This window comes from Anabrus simplex, chromosome 2 (assembly GCF_040414725.1).
Source record: "Anabrus simplex isolate iqAnaSimp1 chromosome 2, ASM4041472v1, whole genome shotgun sequence".
Lineage (NCBI taxonomy): Eukaryota > Metazoa > Arthropoda > Insecta > Orthoptera > Tettigoniidae > Anabrus > Anabrus simplex.
Window position 1 is genome coordinate 892,033,155 of NC_090266.1, and position 10,179 is coordinate 892,043,333.

At 38.0% G+C, this 10,179-nt stretch overlaps 1 long non-coding RNA gene across 1 annotated transcript in view; it reads left to right on the forward strand.

Moving 5' to 3' along the window:
* The window catches only part of LOC137498559 (uncharacterized), a 143,491-nt gene that overhangs the window by 33,227 nt on the left and 100,085 nt on the right, over window positions 1-10,179 (forward strand). The gene's annotated exons all lie outside the window — the stretch shown is intronic.

The window sequence follows — 10,179 nt, forward strand, 5'->3', positions numbered from 1 at the left end:
AGATAATTATCTAGAATAAAATTGGATTGTCATGGAGGGTAAGAGAAGTAGACGGAGACTAAGACATCTACGGTTAGACTCAGTTTCTAATGATTTAAGGAAGAGGAATAGAACTAAATGAGAATTGTGGCAACATTTCATTAAGTCACAGAGGCTTGCAGACTGAACACCATATAGCATAACAGTCTACTATGAAGATGCATGTATGTAAAAAAAAAAAAAAAATAGTGTGGCTATTTCTAGCCGAGTGCAGCCCTTGTAAGGCAGACCCTCAGATAAGGGTGGGCGGCATCTGCCATGTGTAGGTAACTGCGTGTTATTCTGGTGGAGGATAGTGTTATGTGTGGTGTGTGAGTTGCAGGGATGTTGGGGACAGCACAAACACCCAGCCCCTGGGCCATTGGAATTAACCAATGAAGGTTAAAATCCCCGACCCGACCGGGAATCGAACCCGGAACCCTCTGAACCGAAGGCCAGTACGCTGACCAAACGAGTCTGACGAGTATGTATGTATGTATGTATGTATGTATATGGTTCTGGGGAGATGTTGGATGAAGGCTTCTATTATCGTGGAATAATCTATATACATAAAATAAGAATTTTGCCTGTACATTGCTCAGAATTAAAAAAAGAATGGTATTTCTGTATCGATCACGTCCATAGCAACATTACTAGGAAATGACTTATTTTCCGTCATCTCTGTTTGTATGTATATACGTACATATGCACGTACGCGTATCATGAGAAAACGGCTGAAGAAAATTTAATGAAAATCGGTATGTAGTCAGGGAATGAGGCTCTACAATCTAGGCTATAAATAATTTTATTCACTCTAAATGAAATTGTAGTTTAGAGGAAGACTCCTAAAATTTCATTTTTAAATACGTATGTTATTGGTCTTATCAAAAAGTACTACATGAAGAAAGTTATAGAGAATATCACTTTCCAATCATGTACATCATATGCAGTTTTACTGTACCCACTATGATAAAGTAATTGAGAAATGTAGACTTTCGTTGCTTAGTCCGTATCAAACCCGAGCAATGCTAACACGGAAATATTATTAAATTGTTAACTGGCAACGGTTTTATCAGGATTGTCCTATGGCGTAAAACCGCGTGGTTATCGGTCCATATTGACAAGGACATTTGAGAAGATCATAAAAAAAGATGAGAAAATACGTAAAGGAATGATCACTTGAAGAATAAGACAAGAGGGAGTTATGAAAGAAGGAAGGACACGCTTTACATTAGATGCCCTAATATCACAGAGTCTGAAGGAAACTAAATATGAAGGCCTACAATATCGAAAGCTCATAAAAATGATGAACAATAACATTACAGTGACCATTGTTGTGATGTGTTTTGTCTCTTCTTCTACCACTCATATCTGATAGATGGGATTACTACTGCATCCTGAGTAAAAGAGCAAGCCTCAATATTGGCAGAAAGTAGCTGGGGAGTTAGATAACTTTGCACATGCTGTAAGACTGTCACGTCAATGACGGGTACTACAGCATCCTCCAGCAAGGAAAATAGTAATGATGACTATCGAAATGAGAAAAAGTCATGAAGGAACGTAATGAAGGGAGGTTAATGTTATTGGCTTTACGTCCCATTAACAAGTTTTTTTGGTTTTAGGAGATGCCGAGGTGCAGGAATTTAATCCCGCAGGAGTTCTTTTACATGCCAGTAAATCTACAGACATGAGCCTGATGTATTTGAGCACCTTCAAATACCACCGGACTGAGTTAGAATCGAACCTGCCAAGTTAGTTGGGGTCAGAAGGCCAGCGCCTCAACTGTCTGAGACACTCAGCCTGGCAACAAAGGGAGGAAGAAGGACTCCCTTTACATTGCATGCCCTAATATAACAGTCAGAAGAAAACTAGAAAAGAAGGCTTACAATATTGGAACCCAATACTTGTATTTCTTTTATACCAGAAGGAAGAGATTAAATCAAGATCAGCAATAATACAAAACAATAATAAACTGCAAAGGACAACTGCATGGTCTACACACTTAAGAGGAATGGCGAATAGAACACAAATTCCCTAAACCACTAATGAATTTTCCAACGTGCAAACTACACCTCGTCAATTGTAAAAAAAAAAATCTTGCATCAAGGTGGAAAGGGCAAGTTTCATTCAGACAATATTCTTCATTTCCATGTTGATAATGAATAATATTGGAGTGATTCAAAACTAATAAGGCCATTTATCACACCAATTATCTTAGTACTGTATATTAAGTTTTCTAGAGAGGATATAATAAATAATTAATAAATGGGACCACACTGATGCTTTTTTTTTTTTGCTATTTTGCTTTACGTCGCACCAACACAGATAGGTCTTACGGCGATGATGGGACAAGAAAGGCCTAGGAATAGGAAGGAAGCGGCCATGGCCTTAATTAAGGTACAGCCCCAGCATTTGCCTGGTGTGAAAATGGGAAATCATGGAAAACCACCACACTGATGCAGCCCTCTAGCCACTCAGTTCTTAATCTGAGTGTTGAAGGTTCAAATCCTGGTCAATTTTATGGGGATTTTCAACAGAAATAATATGCAACCAAGTAAGGACCTCCCAAGGTTTAAACTTAGCCCGGATGCTCTGTCAATTCCATAGAAACGTGGGAAGACAGTAATTTAATCTAAGACTCTTAAATGCTTACTAGCTGCTCAAATATGTAGGCTTGAACACTGTAAGGTGAGCATCTAGGTATGTTACACAGTCAGATTAAAAAAAAAAGTTTGCTATAAGTCACACTGACAAAGGTCTTTTGACGACAATGGGATAGGAGAGGGCTAAGAGAGGGTAGGAAGTGGCCGTGGCCTTAAGGTACAGACCTAGCATTTGCCTGGTGTGAAAGTGGGGAACCACGGAAAACCACCTTCAGGGCTGCCGACAGTGGGTTCAAACCCACTATACGCCGAATACAAGCTGACAGCTACACGATCCGAATTCTGCGGCCACGTGCTCGGTCACAGTCAGATTGCCTTGCTTAACTTTACATATTAATATGTACGAGACTCTTCTGCATCCTTCAGTAGTCTGGTTTTTCCAAAAATTGATCATCTTTTGCACTTCCCAACTGCAGTATGGCTTGATTCACATGAAAATCGATCTCTGAAGTATCAAATATCATAATATGCACCACAAGATTCACCTTATCTTTCAGGTTAAAGCATACTGCATTTCACAACTCTAGCCTTTAGGTTAACAACTTTCTTTTTTGCTGTATGTCACGCAGACACAGATAGGTCTTATGGCAATGATGGGATAGGGAAGGCCTAGGAGTGGGAAGGAAGTGGCCGTGGCCTTAAGGTACAGCCCCAGCATTTGCCTGGTGTGAAAATGGGAAACTATGGAAAACCATCTTCGGGGCGGATGACAGTGGGATTCGAACCCACTATCTCCCGGATGCTAGCTCACAGCTGCGCAACTCTAACTGCATGGTCCACTCGCCCGGTGGGTTAACAACTTTGCAGAACAAAACACTTTACTCAAACCAATATGATGGTGAAGACTTCCCTAGTAAAGTAATATTTGTAAGCAATTTCCTTTGATATGATATTCTGATTCTTAAATTTTCTCTGTACAATTGCAGTGGAAGACAAATATACAGGAAGTAATAACACTGGCACAGTAAAAGAAAAAAGTAAGATACCATGAAAACGAAATTTGTACTCTCATAAGAAAAGAACTCCTGTGTAACAAAAAAATAAGCAAAACAGAAGTAGCTATGATTCAGCACACTAAGTGATATTCTACCTTTACTAGCAGAATTAAGCAAGCACTTTGACAGCTTAAATTGCATTAAGCCTAAGAAGAGTTGGTCAGCAACTGAGGAGTGTTTGTAAGAAATGGTGTATGTGCAAAATGATATACTTTTCTGGAAATGAAAAAAGTCTAAAATGTTATGTAATAATTGCCATCAAACAGTTTTTTTTCCTGGATCATACATACAAAAATAACAAGTACTGAAAAGGAAAATGAAAACTTTCAAGTGTTCTGAAATTTTAGTGCAAAACAATATTGCTTCATTCACAAATGGTTTTGTAAAACCTGTTATATATGTTATCCATGAAATCAAGCATGGACAGAACATTTTTCTTTTTCTTCACCAGTTATTTGAGATGAGGGACTAACTGAGGAAGATTCCCCAAATGTGCCACATGTTGCATTTTATAACCTTCCTTGAAGATTGAACAGGTATTCCATTCCTCGATATCACCAAAACGTTTCTTGACCAGAAGTGTTGGAATTATGCACTCTTACTGAAGAAAGTTTAGCCAGCTGGAGTTTAAATGTATCAATATACACATCATCTAGTGTACCCATATCAAAAAAGCTGGGCTGATTGGCTCAGACAGTTGAGGTGCTGGTCTTCTGATACCAACTTGGCAGGTTCGATCCTGGCTCAGTCCGTTGGTATTTGAAGGTGCTCAAATACCGTCAGCCTTATGTTGGCAGATTTTCTGGCACGTAAAAGAACTCCTGTGGGGCAAAACTCTGGCACCTCGGCATCTCCAAAAACTGTAAAAGTAGTTAGTGGGACGTAAAGCAGAATAACATTATTATCATATCAAAAGAGTCCTCTTTTTTCATATTAATAACTATAAAGTGATGTTTTAATCTGGATGATGACCTGACCATTTCTTGAACTTCTTCGGGAACCCTCAATTCTTTTCTAGCAACCACCTTCTTTATAACAGTATTACATTCAGTCTTTGATACGTATTAACCATTTAAGCGGGGAACTTGATATACTGCGGCTCACTCCCAGGTGGGGAGAGATTTCTCTGATTGAAAAAAAAAAATTTAATTACTTGCTTAAAAACAATCTTGGACTAAAATGAACTATGTAAGTGCCCTAAGAGAAATATTTACTTGAATATAATGTATTTAATCGGTGAAAAATCCTATTTTAAATTTTCAATACTTTGTGCAAGAACGTACAAAGTGCTTTCGCACGGTGATACTGAGCTTGTTTCTTCCTAATAGGAAAACTCTGGTTTATGTCTATACAGTAACTTATACCTAAATATTTAAAGCAGTTTACTATCAGTCTCTGCCTGGAAATACATTTTTTTGTACATGTAAATTGTAGATTTACAAAGTTTACATGTACCTAGAAGATTTAGAATGGAATAAATTATAATAAATTATAAGACTCACAAAATTTTCTGTTATGATGGTTAGCGCTTTTGAGGGATCCAGTTTATTTACCTACTGTTCATACGTGACACACACGGACTATATTATACCAAAGGTAATATTTACAGTATTTAAAGTTATCACAGCGTTATGTCTTCTACTGCTCTTCATTAAGATACACACGGATTAAGATCATGTAACATTCCCTGTCGCAGCCTCGCATAATTTGTGATTCCATTCCAGAACGAGATACAGTAGAAGTCCGTTATAGCGAGAATTCATAACGGCGAAAAATTACTCGCTATAAAGGATTGTCGTTATATCCGATTTTTGTATAAAAGTTGGAAAACCCTTCATGCACTTTAAAATCGGTATGAAACGGCAATCAGTTTGTTCAAAACTTGCGTTTCCGTAGATGATATCCACACTACGGCTTACTTGTTTGTTATTTTTCGTAATCCGATACTACGTGAATGTTTAATTTCATTCTGAAAAAAATATAGTACCGTATATCTCCGAATCCAAGATGAACCCCACTTTTTTCCTTCAAAAAATTTAAATCAGACTCAAAAAGAAGTTTGTAAAATCATATGAATGCCTTGTCTTACAGTAGGCCTACGCATTTTTAGACGCCGAACATTGACTTTCGTCACGCCGTATTTCTTTTTTTGGCGGCTGCACAATTATTTATTTCCGCGGGTTTAAGGACCAAAAACTCAACATTGACATCATAATACCGAAGAGAACTCGCTGAAAATTTTTCGGCAATACCTATTCCATGCGTCTCTATAATACTACGATCCATCAGGAAATTATTCTTGCTGTCTATAAAACTGTTACTTTTACGCAGCGTCAGATATAACCGGCTGCCGCTACACGCACGTCTCACTTGCCGGGTTCGGCCAAATTCAGCGGCTAGCGATGTATTGGCCTAATAGCGAACGTTGAAAGTCAACGAACGAGATTATTGCGCCAAGGTATGGCCATTTCGCCCTTGCTTTTTTCGTGCACATACCTCACAATTTCATCTTCGACTTCTTTAAAGCGTCCTTGTTGCGGACCACTGAATGCATTTTTTGTCCAGTACGCATTTTTTTAGCTCTTTGTCTTCACGCTAACGCCAGATATTGGCTTTAGTTAGGCCTATGCCGTATTTTCTTGCGGCTGCACAATTATTCTACATTTCCGTGTGTTTAATAAGCATTAACTTATAATTGGCATCATAATATCGACTAGAACCCGTTGAAAATTTGCCGGCAATACCTTTTCCACGTATCTTTACAATACGACTATCCATCACGAAAATATTCCAGCTGTCTATTAACCTTAATTTTACTAACCGTCAAGTACAATAGACGCGTTATGACTCTGCCACTGAGTAGCCATGGCTTTTCTAAGAATTTGAAGGGTCGCATGCTTTGATGCCATTCTGCAGATTTGAGAAACACACAGGCTCTGTACAACCGGTTGTCGCGGCTAGCGATGTGTAGTAAAGAGGCGGTCGTTTATTGTCAACGAGTTCTGTGTGCTAGTGAAAAGAAGCAGCGTGGTTACCGCGATAGTTGCCAGTGGTATCCATTAACTTACTGTTAGGCCGCGAATGCAACAACCCTTGAGTTTTCGCATGAAACTCTGAGAAAAATAAGTCTTGGATTCGGAGAAATACGGTATCACTCCAGAGATTTCTGTGGCAAACGCCTCAGCTTTCTTCTTCAAACAGCGTCACCTAACCTAACTGTATATGTAGCCTATCATGAAAACATATTTGAAACGCGTGTAGAGAAATAACCTCCTCGCGAAAAATTTACATGTAAATAGCCGTAACTAGACGAGAGAAGATATGAAATATCCTCTAAAATCAGTGATGTACTCTGCCATGTCTTGAGGTGAATCACATTCTTACTTAACTTCCGTATATAACATTAAAATTAAGATATCGTTTACTTCAGTCTTTATTTTTAACGAGTTAAGAACTGCTATCGGCTACGTTATTTACGCAATTATTACGAAAACGTGTTTTCCTCTTTCATTTCGAATTTTCTTTAGAGAACAGCAGTCAATGGGTATTACTAATAAACTCCAACATCGCCTTTGAATGTCAATGAGAGAGGTCGCAAAGGCACAAAGCGAGAAAACTATACCGTACCGAAGATGATCGATAGCATTTTGTTGCAAACGTTTCAATTTTCTTATTCAAACAGCGTCACGTATCCTAACTTAACCGTACTATACGTATGATGAAAACACACTTCAAGCGCCAGTAGAGAAATTATACCTTTCTCGCTATAAATTTTCATAATAGCCTTTCCATAATTTAACCAGACACGACAAAATATAAACTAACCTCTGAAATCAATTAAGCACTCTGCCATATCTCAAGGTATATCCCATTCTTACTTAATTGCAGTATTTAGCCTCAAAATTAAGCGGTCGTTTAGTCAGCGTTAATTTTAACGAGTTAACAACCGTTATCGGACATGTTATTTACGCATTTATTACGAAAATATGTTCTCTTTCATTTCGAATTTTCTTTATGGAACAACTGTCGACGGATATTACTAATCGACTCCGACATCGCCTTCAAATGTAGACGAGAGAAATCGCTAGTGCACATAGCGGGGAAACGATGCCGAAGGTAATCGATCGCATGCAATATCATCGCTGGGGTGCATAAATATCGGTAACGGAAAAAATCGCGCGCGCTTAATCGCTCGTAATAACGGATGCGCTAGTGATAGGGTCCTCGCTGTAACCGAAGGACGATACACAGTTTAATATAGGAATTTTGTAGGGACAGAAAAATATCGTCGCTAAAACGGAGATCTCGTTATATGCCACACTCGTTATAGCGGACTTCTACTGTAGTTTTCTTGGTATGTAAACTTCCCATCCTAGCCACCCTTTCCATAACATGAGGTTCCCATCAATTGACACTTTGCTATCAGGAGTATAAACTTCCAAAATTGTTGCTACCAGGTGGTCAAATACTAGTTTATTCTTGTATATTTTGGGAGGAATTTGTCCATTATATGCCTCATTGTCAGAAGAATGTAAAAAAAACTGTGGAGGAAAAATCTCTTCTTTGTCATCAGCTCATAGAAGATAGGCATGGTCAACAAGCGATTGCAAGAAATACAATGTCCTAATTTAGATTTCTGTACAATCCTCTGCAGCAGCAGTATGCCCATATGAAGCTTTATTTCATCATTATTTGTCGGAACTGAGTCTTGATCTCGACTCCTTTCTTTCATCTTACTAAACTGGGTTTTATGTGCATTTTTCTGCTGGGCGTAAAGATTCGTCTGTTCAGCTACATATATTCTGGCATTTATCGTCACAAAAAAATAATTAATTTGTTTTCAATAAAAATTCTCCCTTTACACCATGATGGAATTATGGATGAAAACGGGACTTTCTTGGTCCATTTTCAGTCTAAGTTGACGAACTTGCACTGAGTGGAATATTATCAGTATTATTGTCACCACTGTCACTGTCATAATTGGTACCTGAACTGGAATCGAACACACGTCGTCTCTTTCGCGACTACTGAACATTCGTATCAGCTGGGCCCGAACCCTGTACATTCAAGCCTGCAGTACTTTTTCGTAAATTACCATCACTTACGAATTCCCCTTCGGCAGAACTTACTAAGATCACAATCCTCCCCACTAAATTCGAACATTCTGTTTATCATGCTCGTAAATCATCGTCTTCTAACGGCAGAGGCGCGAAAGTCCTTTAAGACATTTTAGCGAAAAAATGTAAGAAAAAGAATCGAGTAGAACCCTGGTCTCTGCAGTTTGGTAAAAAATAATGAATTGTGCCTGTATTACAGAAAACATGTGTGTGATAATAAATGTTATGTAACTCGCGGTAAACACACACTCCAGTCGTGAAGGAAGAACTCAAAACTGAGGATAATGAATTAGGTCAAAGTTTTAATGTGTCAGAAAGTTCTGGTTAGTATCATAATCTCCAGAAATTCCTTCTACAGCAATATTACTGCATCCAAGGGGCGATTAGGTGATGAGCTAAAGCTTCAGCGCGAGACTATTAGGCTTTAAGTTGTTCTTCCCGGCCGTAAGTTGCATTCTTTATGATGCAACTTGTGGATGACACGTTGGTATTGAAAGAATATAGTTGAAAAAATTCATATCAGAGGGCAGAAATAAACCTCTGCAGGCAGGCAACTGAAAAAAATAAATTAGAATCAGCAGATATATCCACATTCCCGGCCGAGCAAGCCATTTGTAGCTGTGAATCTTGCCGCATATTCCATAGAACGGGTTAATACAATATACAAACTAAATAACTGATTAGGCCAATAAACAATGAACTAAAACAAGCAAGTTAATATTTTAGTAGTAAGGTCTGTAGAAAATCGAAGAGAAGAGAACTGAATGTGCTTTCCAAAATACAGTATTTAGTAGTCCCCGACAGAGTACAGAATCGATTAATCAATGTCATGGCCTCTAAACATTCACAAAGATAATATGCACTTATATAATTCTCCATGGAAACTGTCATTCATGGAGATACACCAGGAATGTTTGGACCATAGCTTGAACTGCATGAGAGTGTATGGCTCTTTTATCCTTTTTTCAACATTAGCAACAGAACATACAATTTCAATGAAAAATCCAAAAATTACATATCCTGGCACTTATATAAGTTTCATCACAAACACTCCTCATTATTCATGTAACAGACCAGTAAGAAGTATTGATACTTGATTTCTGGTTAAGGGTCATGGTTGGTCAGTTTGTAAAAGGGCAGTTTGAACCTTGTTTGAGGAATATCTCGCTATAGAAGGAAAGAAGAACATGAAATCTGAAAATAACACATTCTCCTGCTGATTGAAATGTTTCAATCACAAAAGGTTTGTTAAATAAGTGGCTTAATTGCCAATAATCATATTATTTTGAATGAATGAAGACATTGTTTAAAACAATGTATACAGTATGAAGACAATATTTAAAATATCTGCAATTTTCTTTAGTCAAATGCAATCACAAACATTAC